This window comes from Ochotona princeps, chromosome 27 (assembly GCF_030435755.1).
Source record: "Ochotona princeps isolate mOchPri1 chromosome 27, mOchPri1.hap1, whole genome shotgun sequence".
Lineage (NCBI taxonomy): Eukaryota > Metazoa > Chordata > Mammalia > Lagomorpha > Ochotonidae > Ochotona > Ochotona princeps.
Window position 1 is genome coordinate 17307096 of NC_080858.1, and position 15086 is coordinate 17322181.

A 15086-nucleotide genomic window follows, 5' to 3' on the forward strand; every position below is an offset into this window, starting at 1 on the left:
CAAACACAGATGTTGATCAATCTTTATAAATGTAAAACATCCTGCATAGGTGGGAGAGCAGATTTCTCAGGCACCTGAGAGAGTGGTCTTGGAGTAAATGGGGGAGACAATAGATTTCTCTGAAGAGAGCCCCTGAACAGAGGAAAGGCAGGCCTCAGAATGTTGGAAGGAAACACGTGGGCCAATTCAGAAACCAGAGTAACCAGACTCTGCCCTTGGCTCTTGAAGCTGTGGCTGCAGTCCTTTCAATGGGCTGAATGTAAACTCCATGCCCTGCCTTAAGAGAATCCCAAGACAGGAACACCAGAATGCAGCCTGCAGCCCCCAGCTGTCCCAGATTCCGAGAGCTGAGAGTGTGGGATTGCTGAAGCCATAAACTAGGGTGGGAGGGGTGCCTGTCAGGGCTGGGTGCTGGCCGCTTCCAGACATCTGACCACAGTCCTGCCACACCCTCAGCTCCATCCTGTCTGAAACCACACCCCTGGGCTGGGCCAGATTCCATACACGTTGGGGTTCAAAGTGTCTTTCTCTGCACCATCACTTAGGGAAACACTGTGTTTCCTCCAGAGTCCCGGCTCCGAATCTCTTTTCTCTCATTTTTGTGAATTTTGCAACATGCCTTGTTGCCTCTTTTCAGCTTTCACGATAAGGCTGTGAGCACACAGACAGAAAAGGTGCGGAATGGTCAAGCAGGGCTGCAAATTAAACAAATGTGGTCCTTTGGACCTTCTGGAAAATCCTACTGCTACCAGATTGTCCTTCCTTCGCCTCAAAGCCAACAGAAAAACATGTAGTCTAAAAAAACCGTTTCTTTGTTGCAAAATTCCAGTGCATCATAATAATCCTGAGTTCGTAACTCAGTAGATGCCAATAAGCAAACTGTTGGTAGCCTTGGATGAGCAACCCGGATTGCAATCATCAGTGTTCCTTCACTCCAATATAACGTGGCTGAAGCTGGGTACTGGAGATTTGCTTCGCTCATGGCTCTGGAGCCTGAAAGTCCAAGATCAGGTGACCCCATACAATGTGGCAGGAGATAGACAGAAATAGAAAGAAAGGTCACATGACAAAACAGGAAGTGAGAGAGCACAGGGAGGGGCCTGCCTTGCTTTTATATAACCTCTCACAAGACCTGATCAGGATTCCAAAGAACTTTCAAGGCAGTATCCCCAATGACCTTCCGCTAGGCCCTGTCCCTGCACAGCAAAACCATGCTGTGGATCAAGTTTCCAACCCACAAGCCCTTAGGAAATTCAAACCCTGTCCACACCACAGGATAGGCTGATAATAAAATGAATAATATTTAACAGTTAGTAGCAGGTTAAAGTTTATAGAATTCTTTATACTCATTACTTCATTTGATACTGAAAGCCACCCTGTGAGGCAGGCATGGTAGCAGCCAGCCTCCAAGCGGGTCCAAACAATTCTTACCTGCTGGAATTTATAACATTTTGTACACACTTTCACGTTGTTAAAAGATCCATCTCTTTCACTACTTGAATACTAGAATAACAAAGCGAAAGAAAAAAGAGAGATTCATCCGGCTCAGTTTCTATCTGCTCCGATAGCTGGGGCTAGGCCAGGCTGAATCCATGGCATAGAACTTCATCTGGGTCTTCAAGATTTATGGGATGCCATCAAACAACCAAAGATACATATTTAGAGATTCCTGAAGGTATGGGAAGACAGAATGAATTAGAAGACCTGTATTGTTAAATAATACCATAAAACCTCCCTAATTTGGAAAAAAATAAGGACATTCAAGTATAGGAAGCACAAAGAAATCCTAACAAGATCAGAGGAAAAAATCTTCACCGTCTCACATAAAGACTCTAAGATACACTTGAAAGAAATGTCAGATTACTCTCAAGGGATCTCCAACTGGATTTACAGCTGATTTCTCACCAAATACCTTATAGGCTAGGAGAGAATGGGGAAACAAAGTCCAAGCTCTTAAAACACAAAACTGTCAACACAGAATACTGTGTCCTACAACACTTTTATTTAAAAACAAAGGTGAGAGCCCAGCATGGTAGCCTAGTGGCTAAAGTCCTTGCCTTGCATGCGCCAAGGATCCCATATAGGAGTCGGTTCATGTCCTGGTAGCCTTACTTCCCATCCAGCACCCTGACTATGTACTTGGGGGTGGGGCAGGACAGTTGAGGACAGCCCAAAGCTTTGGGACCCTGTGCCTACATGGGAGACCAGGAAGAAGCTCCTGGCTCCTGGCTTCGAATCAGCTGAGCTCTGGCCTTTGCAGCCACTTGGGGAGTAAATCAGCAGACGGAAGTCTTTCTCTCCATCTCTCCCTCTCTGTATATCTGACTTTCCAATGAAAATAAATAAAGCATTTTTTAAAAGAATAAGTTTAAAAGTAAATAAAAAATAAAGGTAAAATAAAGACCTTCCAAAATGGAAATTTAAAGAATTAGTCCCCATTCATCCAGCCTTACAAGCTACATTTAAGGATGTGCTACACACAGAGAATCATGAAAGAACGTGAAAGCAGAAAATCTGGAAAAAGTACAAAGGAAACGCAGAACCAACATTGTGAATATATACAGAAAAACAGAAGGACCAAGTCATCACTTATCAACAATCAGCTTGTATGTAAATTGCCTAAATTCTCCATTTAAAAGATACAAACTGAATACATGGGTTAACAAATAAGACCCATCTATTTGCTGCCTACAGGAAACATTAACTCACTAACAAAGATGCACACAAACTACAAGTGGAAAGATGGAAAGGGTATTCCAGGCTAAGGGAAAGCAGCAGCAAGCAGGAGAAAGCCATCCTAACACTAGACAAAACAGACCTTAAGACAAAACTGCTGAAGAGGCAAAGAATAGCACTCTGTACTAGGAAAACCTGACTACAATGATGTGTGTGCACCAATGCTGGGACTTGGGTATGCAAAACAAATGTCAATGGATCTAAAAGGAGACATAAACTCAAATACAATGATATTAGTAATCTTCAGCAACACACTTTCTTCAATGGACAGATCAACTAGACAAAAAGTTAACAAACAACAGAGTTAATCCACACTACTGACCAAATAGAGCTAACTGATATCTACAGAACATTCCATCCCACAGCTACAGATACATAGTCTTTTTATCTGTGCATATATAGACCTTAAAACAAGTCTCAACAAATTCAAGAAAAATTGAAGTCATACCTAGTATCTTTTCTGAACTCAACAGAATAAAGCTGTAAACAAGAAATTCTAGAAAACATGCAAGTACATGGAAACTGACTAGCATGCCCCTGAATAAACAGGAAGTCACAGAAGTTAAAAAATACGCTAAAATGGAAAAAAGTTAAAACAGATGTCAAAAAATTCCTAGAAATAAATGAAGATGACAATAAAACGTATCAAAACTTACGGGATACAGTACAAGCAGTTGTTAAGTAGAAAATTTGTAAGAATTAGTGACTGCATCAAAAATAGGAGGGGTCACTGTTGTGGTATAGTGGGTGAAAACAGCTGCCTGCGATGCTGGCATCCATACAGGCACCTGTCAGAGACCCAAACGATTCACTTCCGATCTGGCCCCCTGCCAATGTGCCGGGAAAGCAGCAAAATTGGTTCCACTGCTTGGATCCCTGCACTTACGTGGAAAATCTGGCAGAAGCTCCAGACTCCTGGTTTTGGACCGGCACAGCCCCAGCCACTGTGGTTACCTGGAGAGTGAGCCAGTGACTGGAAGATCTCTCAGACTCCTGTCCTCTTTTCTGTGTATTCTGACTTCAGATAAGAAAAAAAAAATGGAAAGGGATCAAATGTAATAATCTCAAGGATCTAGAAAAACAAGAACAAGCAAACTCCAAAATTACTAGAAGGGAAAAAGTAATAATTAGAGAAGAAATAAACAAAGCTGAAATTTTTAGAAGATGAGTGAAACGAGAGCTGTTAAAAACTTGCTACACCATTGGCCCAAGTTGTCAAGAAAGTGGCAGGAGGAGAAGACCTAAATTAATACAGAGACGGAAACAAAAGGATGTAACAATGTATACCACACAATCTTTTTTTTTTTTTTGCTACCCACAGCTATACACTGAAAATTTGGAAAAAATAGAATAAAAGATAGATTCATGGACAAAATTAACAAAAATTGAGTCATGAAGACATAAAAATTTAAATAAATCAATAACCAACACACAGACTGAATCAGGAAGACCCTCCAAGCAAAGAAAAGTCTAACACTAGATGGCTTCATTGCTAAATTCTACCCAACTTGTAATGAACAAATTCTAATTCTTCTTAGGGTATTCAAAACAACTTAAATGGGCCCAGCAGCGTGGCCTAGCGGCTAAAGTCCTCGCCTTGAACACCCCAGGATCCCATATGAGCGCCGGTTCTAATCCCGGTGGCTCCGCTTCCCATCCAGCTCCCAGCTTGTGGCCTAGGAAAACAGTCGAGGATGGCCCAATGCATTGGGACCCTGCACCCGCGTGGGAGACGTGGAGGAGGTTCCAGGTTCCCAGCTTCGGATCGGCGCGCACCGACCGTTGCGGCTCACTTGGGGAGTGAATCTTCAGACGGAAGATCTTCCTCTCTGTCTCTTCTCCTCGCTGTATATCTGACTTTGTAATAAAATGAATAAACCTTTAAAAAAAAAAAAACAACTTAAATGGGAATCCTCACAAACTCCTCTGTGAAGGCTGGCATCCCCTTAATTCCAAAATCAGAGAATACAACAGAGGAACAGAATTATAGACCAGTAGTTCCGATGAACATAGATGCAAACATCCTCAACAAAATACTAGCTCTTCAAATCCAATAAAACATCAAAAAGATCATTCACACACATGTTTGAGGTGATTAACAGCTGCTAACTCCATCCCTTCCTACGCTGGACATTTGGAGAGAGAACCAGTGATGGATGATTTATGTTTCTGTCTCCATTTCTGTCTCTCTTTCCACCCCTCTCTCTGCCTCTCCAAAAAATTAAAAGTAGGGAGTGGCAGAGAAAGCCAAGACCGTGTTTCCCACGTAACTTCCTTTCATGTGCTCCAGTGAGTGCACAAGGACGGCCCACGCTCGAATTTTGTCTCTAAGCAGCTACCCAGGAGCTGCAGCCAGAGACCACCAGTCCCCACAGCCTGCAGGGAAAGAGCACTGAGGAGAAATGACCTTTACAGAAGCTCCAGAATAAAGAATGCCAGCTGACTATTGCCATGAAAGTAGAAGAGTCTGGGTTCCCTTCAGAACAACACATAGAAAGACTTGATGGGCCAGCCACAGCCTTATCTGAATCCAAACTATCTGCAAAATTGAGCAACAAGGTTGAAACAGTCTTTCCCTTGCAGGCTTCCAATGCCAAGACCCCTTCTGGCCCAGTTGTAACTAAGTCAATACAGAAGCCAAGAAAATGAAATGGAAATTTATGGAACTTGATCCTGGGTGTGCTGCAAGCTGAGGACAGAAATGTTTGCACTGACAAAAGTGGGGTGCAGGCTTACTTGCTTGAGGGTCCTTCCCATCCTACACAATGTTGGCTAGTGTTCTAAGATCGGGCCAGCTTCCAGGCTTCTTGCAAAGACCAAAACTGTTTTCATTTGCTACGGATCATATGGAGAACATCAGTGGACAGCTTTCCTTTTAAAACAAAAGGGCTTTCCAAATCCCATATACCAGAAATCCTAGGCCAAAAAATGGAATTTGCAATCATGACAAAGAACTGATGCATGAACACCAGCTACAGCAGCGCTGTGGACAGTCTCAAGGGCTGCTACAGAGGACAGAGAAGGCTAGCGACCACCAGCATGGCCCACAGTACCCTTCTGCCAAAGCAGCTCAGCTTTTCTTCTTCAAAGACACCTTACAGGGGAAAAATTCAGAGCAACATGCTGAGTTCTCTCAGACAGATGAAGGCATATAAGCAGAGAAGCAGCTAAGGAGGTAGAGAGAGGCAGGTAGAACTCTATTACGGTACTTTAAAAATGTCATAGGAAAATGGAATAATACAGTAGTAGCAGGTGTAGATACTGTGGCACAACAGGACAAGCTGCTGCTGAGGATACCTGCATCCCTGAGGATATCTGATCACCGGCTTTGAGTCCTGGTTATTCTGCCTCCAATCCAGCACCCCACCCACCAGGAACAGAGCACATGATGACTGGAAGTTCCTAGCTACTGGTATCAGTCTGACCATATCTGGCTTTTGCAAGTATTTGGGAAGTGAACCAGCAGATGAAAAACCTGTATGAATGTATATATGTGTCATTCTTTCACTCTCCCTCTCTCATTTAAATTAACAAATACAATACAATGAAAAATAATGTTGGTGCAAGCATTCAGGATAGTGGTTAAGACACTGTTTAGGGTACCTGCACTCTATAGGCATGCTTGGTTTCCAGTGCCCTGCCAATACACAACCCATGCAGGTAGCAGGTAATGGCTCAAGTAGTTGGGTCCCTGTCACTCACATGGGAGACCCTGACTGAGTTCTGAATGCCTGATTTTGGCCTGGTCCAGACCTGCTGTTGTGGACACTTGGGGAGTGGACCGTATGATGGGAGTTTTCCGTCCCTCAATTCCTAGCCTCTCAAAATAAATAACTTTTGGCTGCCTTTTACACGTGTACAGAGGGTGGTGGGCTCATGGGAGCTTAGAGGTGTGGGATTGCAGTGGGCTAGGAGATGGCACGAGTAGAGGTGTGCAGGGAACTGAGGGCCCACGTCTTGGCAGATGCGGCGAGCCAAGGGTTCCCCAAGCACTTGATTCTGGGTGGGGTGAAGGGAGGGGAGGAGAGAGCACAGATTAGCATGATGGCCTGGTGTGCTGGTGGACCAACTTGGGCAACTCTGAATGGACCTGGATCTTGGGTGTGTGGAGGGGTAAGGTTCCAGCACATCTGCCAAGAGCTTGGGATCCTAGTGGGTAGGCAGCATGCCATCCCACTGGAACACTGGGCTCTAGAAGGCAGGGCTGGGAAACCCATGCACTTGCGGACACAAGGACTGTTGATTGTTCAGGGAAATGGGCAGAGGTTGCATTGCAGGCCCAACCCAGCCCTGTCCCAGTGGTCCCATGCAAGTACTACCGTACACCATGGGACCACCCAGCCCATCAGCGCTCTCACTGGGAGATTTGGGGTGTGGGCTTGCAGGGCTGGTGTGGGGAGGTCGACCCTGGGGGATGGTGCCAGCAGGGGCATGTAGGAACACGGGTGCTCACATCTAGACAGGTGGCATGAGCCTGGGGATTTCCTACTTGCTAGGTTCATGGACTGATCAGGGAAGGGGTAGGAAACGTGCAGGAGGGAAGACCGCTGAGGGAACATGCTGTGGATAGGTGTGGAATTTCCCTGGTCTCCTCCTCAGAAAACGGAGTCATAGGTAGAAACAAACTCGAGAGCTAAGTCACCTGATGCTTAAAAAAAAACCCCAGCATGGGCACAGGAGGCCTTTCAGAAACAAAGCCTGAGCACTGTGCTCCAACAGGACTAAACCGTGCCCTGGGTCAACATAATGATACTAACAAGATCATCCTACAAGCATATTATTACACAATCCATCCGATGCCTAGCACTTTATTCTTCTTGACTCATGTAATTTCCCCCGATAGCCCTCCCATAAAACTGGAAATACTGCCATATCCATTTTACAGATGAGGAAACTAAGACTCTAGAAGACTAGGTGACTCATGCAGAACCACTACAGCCAATTGCAGAGACATACTTCAACACCAGGCAACATGTGGTCACAACTCTAAGCCACCATGCTGTTAAAAACAGAGAACAGGGGCTCATGTGATGCTAGCATCCCATAATGGAGTACTGGTTTGAGTCCTGGAAGCTCTACTTGCACACCAGCTTTCTACTAATATGCCTAGGAAAGCAGGAGATAGTCCTTACCAACCTTGTGGGAGACCCAGCTGGGACTCTGGGTTTCTGGCTTCAGCTTGGATCAGTCCTGGCTTCTGTGGCCATTTGGGGAAGGAAACAGCAGATAAATCATCCTTCTCTCTGGGCCAGCACCATGGATCATGATGGAGGCTGGTCTCCATCTTTCAACACCAGCATCCCATGTGAGTGCCCATTCATGTCCCGGCTGCTTCAATCCAGATCACTGCTAATGGGTTGGGAAGGCAGCAGAAAATGGTCCAGATCTTTGGGATCCTGAACCCATGTAGAAGACCTAGAGGAGCCTCCTGGCTTTGTTCCTGGCTTCAGATAATCTCAGTTCTGGCCACTGCTGCCATTTGGGGAAGATCTTTGTCTCTCCTTCTCACTGTTACCTGCCTCTCCAACAAAAACAAATAAATCCATATTAAAAAAAAAAAACCTCTTCTCTCTCTCTTCCTGTCAAATAAATAAACCACTTTTGAAATGGAAATCAAGTGGTTAAGAAACCAGAGGCTAATATCAGAGTACCTGAGTTCCATGCACACCTCCAACTCCTACTTCCTGATAATGAGGATACTCAGAAGTGACAGGTGATGACCAAGTAAACAGGCTCCTGCCACCTAAGTGGTACGGAACCCAGTGCTTGGAAGACCCAGACTGACTTCCCAGCACTTGGCTTAAGTCCCAGCCCAGTCCCTAGCATGTGGGGATTGATTCAGCCGATGGAAGTTCTCCATATGTTTGTCCATATGACTCTCACATAAATATTTCTTTAATGGAGATCAAGAAAAAGACCCTGCTGGGATGGGGGAGAGGAAATTCATGAACTTACGGAACTCATCATAGAATAAATAAATTAAAAAAAAAAAACCTGGTATTTGAGAGCTCATGAGAACAGGGAAGAAAAAACTAGAAAGCCAGTGAAATGCATTATCCAGCCTGCAGCAGCTCCTCTATCCAAACAGGAATTCACAAGAATGCCTCAGGGATATTCAGAGCAGGCTGGCCAGACACATTGAGATATTAAGAAGCAATGAATGACTCCCAGGCACGGAGAAGGAACAGACTGAAAAATAGCTCTCTGAAGGAATGATGAAATCAGATCACCAGGTACTGGCAGGAGCTGGGAAACACAAATAAGCAGTTCCCTACAGACAGGGGAGGAGGCGTGCTGGCAAGGGAAACAGCCCGAAACTTGTGCCAAGGGTCCAAGAGCCTGTCTGCATTGCTTAATGGTTCTGGGACTATTCAATGGATCTTGTACACTGCTGAATTCCTGATGTAAATCTAGAAGGGTGAGCTCTAGGTCAAGTGAGCTGAAAGCAGGCTCTGCCTCCACCTGTGGAGGTGAAGAAAGGGAAGGGAAGTGAGCTAGCCTTGAGATGTCTTTCCCCCAGAACATGTGGCTTAGACTCTTAAATATTTCTCTTCTTTGCTGCCTCACGGCCTCTTCTATTCCCGAACCCCCAATTACAGCCTTCCCTTCTACTCCTTCTGAAACACCTTCATAGCTCCCCTTTTCCCTACCCCCTCCATTTTTAAAGATTTATTTTTATTGCAAGGTCAGATATACAGAGAGGAAGATCTTCCATCCAATGATTCACTCCCCAGATGATCGCAATGGCTGGTGCTGCGCCGATCCAAAGCCAGGAGCCAGGAGCTTCTGCTGGGTCTTCCACACGGGCACAGGTCCCAAGGCTTTGGGCCGTCCTCGACTGCTTTCCCAGGCCACAAGCAGGGAGCTGGATGGGAAGCGGGGTTGCCGGGATTAGAACTGGCACCCGTATGGGATCCTGGAGCATTCAAGGCAAGGACTTTAGCCACTTAGTCTGTATTGTAACCCTCCCATAATAGTAACAGTCACTGTCAAACAAGAGTGAAGTGCCTCCGTCTCTTGAAATGGGTCTGGAAAGGCCAGGGAGGGCAGAAAGGCAAGGTGAGCAGGGTGAGCCAAGGGCTACAACCAACCAGGAGCAGATGAGTGGCAGGCATGCCAGGGACCTAACCAATACTGGGGTCAGCAACGGGAAAGGGAGGGAAGGAGGAGAGGGAATAGAGGGAGGAAGAGAGGAAGGGAAGAGGGAGAAAGTGAAGGAAGAAAAAAGGGAGGGACAGAAAGGAGGGAAGAGGTGTGGAGGAAGAGGGGGAGGGAGGAGAATAGAAAGAAAGGGGAGGAAGGAAGGAAAAAGGAGAAGAAGGGAGAGGAGGAGAGGAGGGGAAGGAAGGGGAAGAGAGAGGAATGGAAATTGAGTTGGAAAAGGAGGAAGGGAAGTGGAGAAGAAAGGGTGGAAGGGAAAGAGAAGAGAGGTGAGGAGAAAGAACGAGGAGGGAGGGATGTGTGACTGTTGTGTCTGATTTGAGATCTGGAGACCTTCAGAAGAGTCAGGGTCTGCGAGTCAGAGGACACACTCCGTCCAAACCCTCCATGGCTTCTCTGTCATGCTGACCATTCCCAGACTACGGGACCTAAAGAGTCCACTAAGTGGCCCTAATAACCCTGACACTTAATCCTCATCAGCTCCCAAAGGGGACTCCTCTAGAAAGTCACCTTCTCTCATCTCTTCATGGTTATCTTGCCTCACTGCATTTATTGGAATGATGTGCATGCCAGGCTCTCCCTGGAAATCCAAGATGAACTTGGAAAGGCTGCTGTGCTACACGGCCCATCTGTCTCTTGAGAGCCCTCACTCCCCTCTCTCAGGGCACCACTGGCTACCAGTGGGTGTAGCCAATGTGAGGCACAGGTAAAAGATTGGAGGTGGGAAGAGAGATGTTCCTAAAGTTGTGACAGTCCCTCCAAGGCTGGAGCAGTGGACAGTGGCTGTGTTCTATAAATGCCACAACTCCCATTCAGGGGGCCCTCTCCAGCAGCCATAGCTGTCTCCATGTCTGGCAGTCCCCTTGCCTTTCAAGTGTTAGCCCCCATGCGCCACACACCCCTGCCTTGCCCTCTCAGCTCTAACCCCTGGCTTTGTAACACACCTCAGCAGATTTCAGCCACCATGCATTAGTCACTCGGTATGAGGGAATGAACTCCGTGATCACCTGCCCCTCCTTCCCGTGGGGCCCTGGAGTCCACACCCAAGCCCTGGAGGGGCACTTCCTACACCAGGTTTTTCTCCTTGCTAGGATTTTACTGACACTGATGAATGTATCTGTGGGTTTAGGTTTGCAATCTCTCTTACAAGGCAAATATGACTTCTAGGAGTAGTGTGTTTCTTATCTCACGCATTATGGAAGTGAATATGCTTATCAATTCATTGGGAAGAGTGGGACTACAATATATTTGATATTTTTCAAGTGTTATCTCTTACAAGAATCCCTTTAGTGCCCAGGTAATCCCTTTAGGTTCAGGGAAAGGGAAGGTAACATTAGTCACAGCAATGCTACAGAAGATCTGAAAGGTGGTGATCAGCTGGGTGTGAAGACAGGCGGGCAGGGGAAGGGGACTGTGTGTCAAGACAGGACAGGGCTAAAGAAAGAAATCAGAGTCAGCTGCCTATTTGGACAAGGCTGCCCTGCCACACCCTTTCCTCTCCTCTTCCTCTCTGCTACCCATTACTTCGCTGCATAACTTGCTACTTCCTCTTCCTCTTTTCCTCTTCCCCCTGCTGCTTCCTTGGTCACCACTCCCATATGTACAATCTCAATTAGAGGAAATTCAGGCTCATTGTAGCCAAAAGATGCCAGGTGCTTCCTGGAGTCTAGGAATAATGCAGGAATCTGAGAAAGTGATTCTGTGACAGCCCTGGTATTCCTGCTTGGAATAAGTGAGGATTGTGTGGATGAAACTCCAACAGGCTGGATGAGCTCATGTTCCTGTTCCCAAGAAACCTAGAGAGCCAGTAGGGTAGGAAATCACAGTGGATTCTCTTTCCCTGGCATTTCAATAAGACTCATGAGACTCAAGTCACAAAGACCAGGCCTTGCAGGAATGGGACATGGGAATAAACGACTCTGGAGGCCTCTTTGTTACCAGGATCGGGCACATGCAAGGGTTGGTGGACTCATGAACCCAGCTACAGAGCTGGGCCCTTCACCTTATGATTCTTTTTAAAACATTCATTTATTTGAAAAACAGAGTTACAGGGAGAGAGACAGAGACAGAGAAAAGAGAGAGAGAGAGATCTTCCATCTGCTGGTTCATTCCCCAAATGCACCAACCATGTCTGGGCCAGTCTGAAGCCAGAAGCCAAGAGCTTCCTCTAGGTCTTCCATGTGGGTGTAGGGACCCAAACACTTGGGTCATCTTCTGGGAGATTATCATCTAAAGAGTTAAATCCAAAATGGAGCATCCAGGACTGGGACTTGTGCCCATACAGGATGCTGGCACTGCATGTGATGGCTTAACACACCGCATCAGCACCAGCCCCTGCTATTAGGTTTGTAACAGAAGCTGCTGATTGCCTATTGTTTTATCTATTGTGATTCTGCTATCCAGACAAATGATGTTTCCCAACCTTCACTCATGTCTGACCCAACGTGCTAAAATCAAAAGTAATAAATGGCAGCTTCCAGGAAATGTGTGTATAAAACATTTGCTGGGTGCCATTTTCTCCCTACCCCATTGTTTCTTCTTTTTGCTGCTTAGAATGTAGATGTGATAACAGGAGTTTGAGGTCTGAGACGAAACATATGTGGGTAACATAGTACAGAGTCTGGCTTCCTGGAAACCTGCCTGATGCTGTCCCAGACTGTTTTCCTCTGGATGTCTTATGTTGGAAAAGAAAATACATTTCCATGTTGTTTCAGGTATTTCCGTGTCTTTGTTATATATGCCCTGATCTGAATCTGATTGATACAGCATCTCGCCAGTCTTCAGGCATGAAAGATGAAACTATCGTGAATAGATTCTAGGCCAGAAATTCCATTGTGACTTCCCTAATTTCTCCAGAGGTGTTTAAATATGGAACTCAGTTTCCCTTTCCAGGCATTTCCAGGTCCCTGAGTAACAAAACAGAGTGGAGTATCAGCTAGGCACTCACCCAAGCTAAATCATAGTCTGTGGGTTCCCTGAGACAGCAATGCCACAGTCTAACTACTAAATGGAAACATGAGACCTGCCTACACTTAGGGCCAACTTAGAGATTAGTAGGGATTCAGTGTCTTTAGATAACTTGGTGAGCCTTCGATGAAAACAGGCTTAGGAAAGAGAAACACATCCTTGTCCTCCGCTGGGAAAGAACATTCCTGTGATTCAGCGCCAGCCCAACCCACCTGGGACGGAGAACCGTGGCCCCAGCCCCATCACGAAGTAGTGAGCAGGAGGAGGAAACGGGACTAATGAGAAGGGAAGGTGGAGTCTGGGGACACCCATGGGGTGGACACAATGTCACCTGTCCCCTCTTTCCTCTAATCATGCCAGCCATGTGTATTTTGATTCTTTCCTGCATTCCATTACTTGCAACCCTGCCCTGAACACAAACCCTACATCCTTTCCTGAGTAGCCCATATTCTCCCACAGCAACAAGCCACTGCTCACACTGTCCCAGGTTTGAAAAGTTCTTGATCCTGTGCCACTATGAACAACACCTCTTCAGTAAATGCCTCTTAGATTTTTTTCCCAGGCAATCTTAAAGCATTTCTCTTCAATGCTTTCAAAAAAAAAAAAACTGTACGTATTCAACATACTTTTCTTATAGGGATAGCTAACCTGCAGCATCCTATGCTCACATAACATGCAGGGACTGAAACAGCAAATGCTGAATAAACAGAGAAAGAAGAAGAAGAAAAAGACATTTTCTTTAAATTTCCCATTCCCTAGTAAAAAAATATATATATAAATTTCCCATTTCCTAGTTAAAAAAACAAAAATATATATATATATATTTAACCCTGTTAAAAACTATTAAGGGAATTTCTATGCAGGAATGCAAAGGAAAATAAAGGAAGTTGCTTGGAGTTGATTTAAGGAATATTTTTAAGGAGGTCATTTTTTGGACCATGTGTCCTTCCAGCTTCCACACTGACACTGAGTGAAATCGCTGACAGCTCCTATTCATGGTATTCCATGAGGACTTCTTCAGTAGACTTCAGCTGTGAGCTTCTGCAGGGCAGTAATTTACCGTATCAGGGACCTTCTGGGCCCAGCACAGTGCCTAGAATAGCAATTGTTACTCACTAAATGCTTGTTGTATTTGAAAAGTTGAGTTATTCTAGCATTTCCAACGAGCCTCCTGAGTTAGGACTAAGGGGACAGTGTCTAATCCAACACAGCCTTTTTAAGCTGTCATTCAAGCCCTTCTTTGAACACCAAAACATGAGCTATTCACTTTCCAAAGCAGTGTGGGTCACTGGAAAAAGTGCCATTGATTGAAAATGGGGGGGGGGGGTGTCCAGCGTCCCTATTGTGGCCCCAACAGCAACAAGGAACAATGTCTTATGCCATGATCAATGGTGAGTCACTAGTAGAACCAGAAGTCTTTACTGTTCAGTTAATTACACTGGCTTTCGGTAATCCGGGATTGGAAAATTACTAGGTATTGACAGCACATACCATCCTCAACCCCACTGCTAAGAAATCCTCTGCTCTTAAACTTCAGTGATCCGAAATCTGCCTCTGTCAGCCCAAGTATGGCTGTGAAACTGGAAATCACAACAGCATACAAAAGGAAAATACTTCTGGATGGTGAATCAACTCTTGATAACCTCTAACAGTGGGACCTGACCAGGGAGGGGAGAGGGGCCTTCTCCAGGCAATGTGTAAGGTAAGCTTGGAACTGTCTTGAGGAGGAGGGCATGGTAAAGCTCTAGAGAGGTCAGTTCCTATGGAAACTGAATAGAAAGGGAGAGAGAAGCACTCAACAAGAAAATGCATGGCATGGAAACTTAACTCTTAGAGTCTTAGAGATAAAAGCAGGGGCGTCTTGAAGAACCAAGGTCCATGAGGCCAGCATTGTGACATAACACATTACACAACACTGACCTCCCATACCCGTGCAGGTTTAAGACTGCTCTACTTCCCATCCAGCTCCCTGCTAATGTGCCTGGGAAAACAGCAAAAGATGGTCCAAGTGCACGGGCCCCTAGAAGCAGCACTATGGATGGCAGAAGATGGAAGCTAATATCACTGGCCAAAAACTACGTTAACCAGAACACAGAAATAAAAGTGAGAGAAGCCAAGGCAGTAGGCAGTCATAGAAAGGAAGACTGAGAAGACAGAGGAAAAAGAGGTGGGCATTTACCACTTGAAACCACACACTTGGTAAGATGGCAAAGCCATGAAGG

General features: G+C 45.7%; 1 long non-coding RNA gene across 1 annotated transcript in view; it reads right to left on the reverse strand.

Annotated features, from left to right (window-relative positions):
* Positions 1 to 15086, reverse strand: part of LOC131478115 (uncharacterized) — a 66562-nt gene that overhangs the window by 19454 nt on the left and 32022 nt on the right. The window lies entirely within an intron of this gene.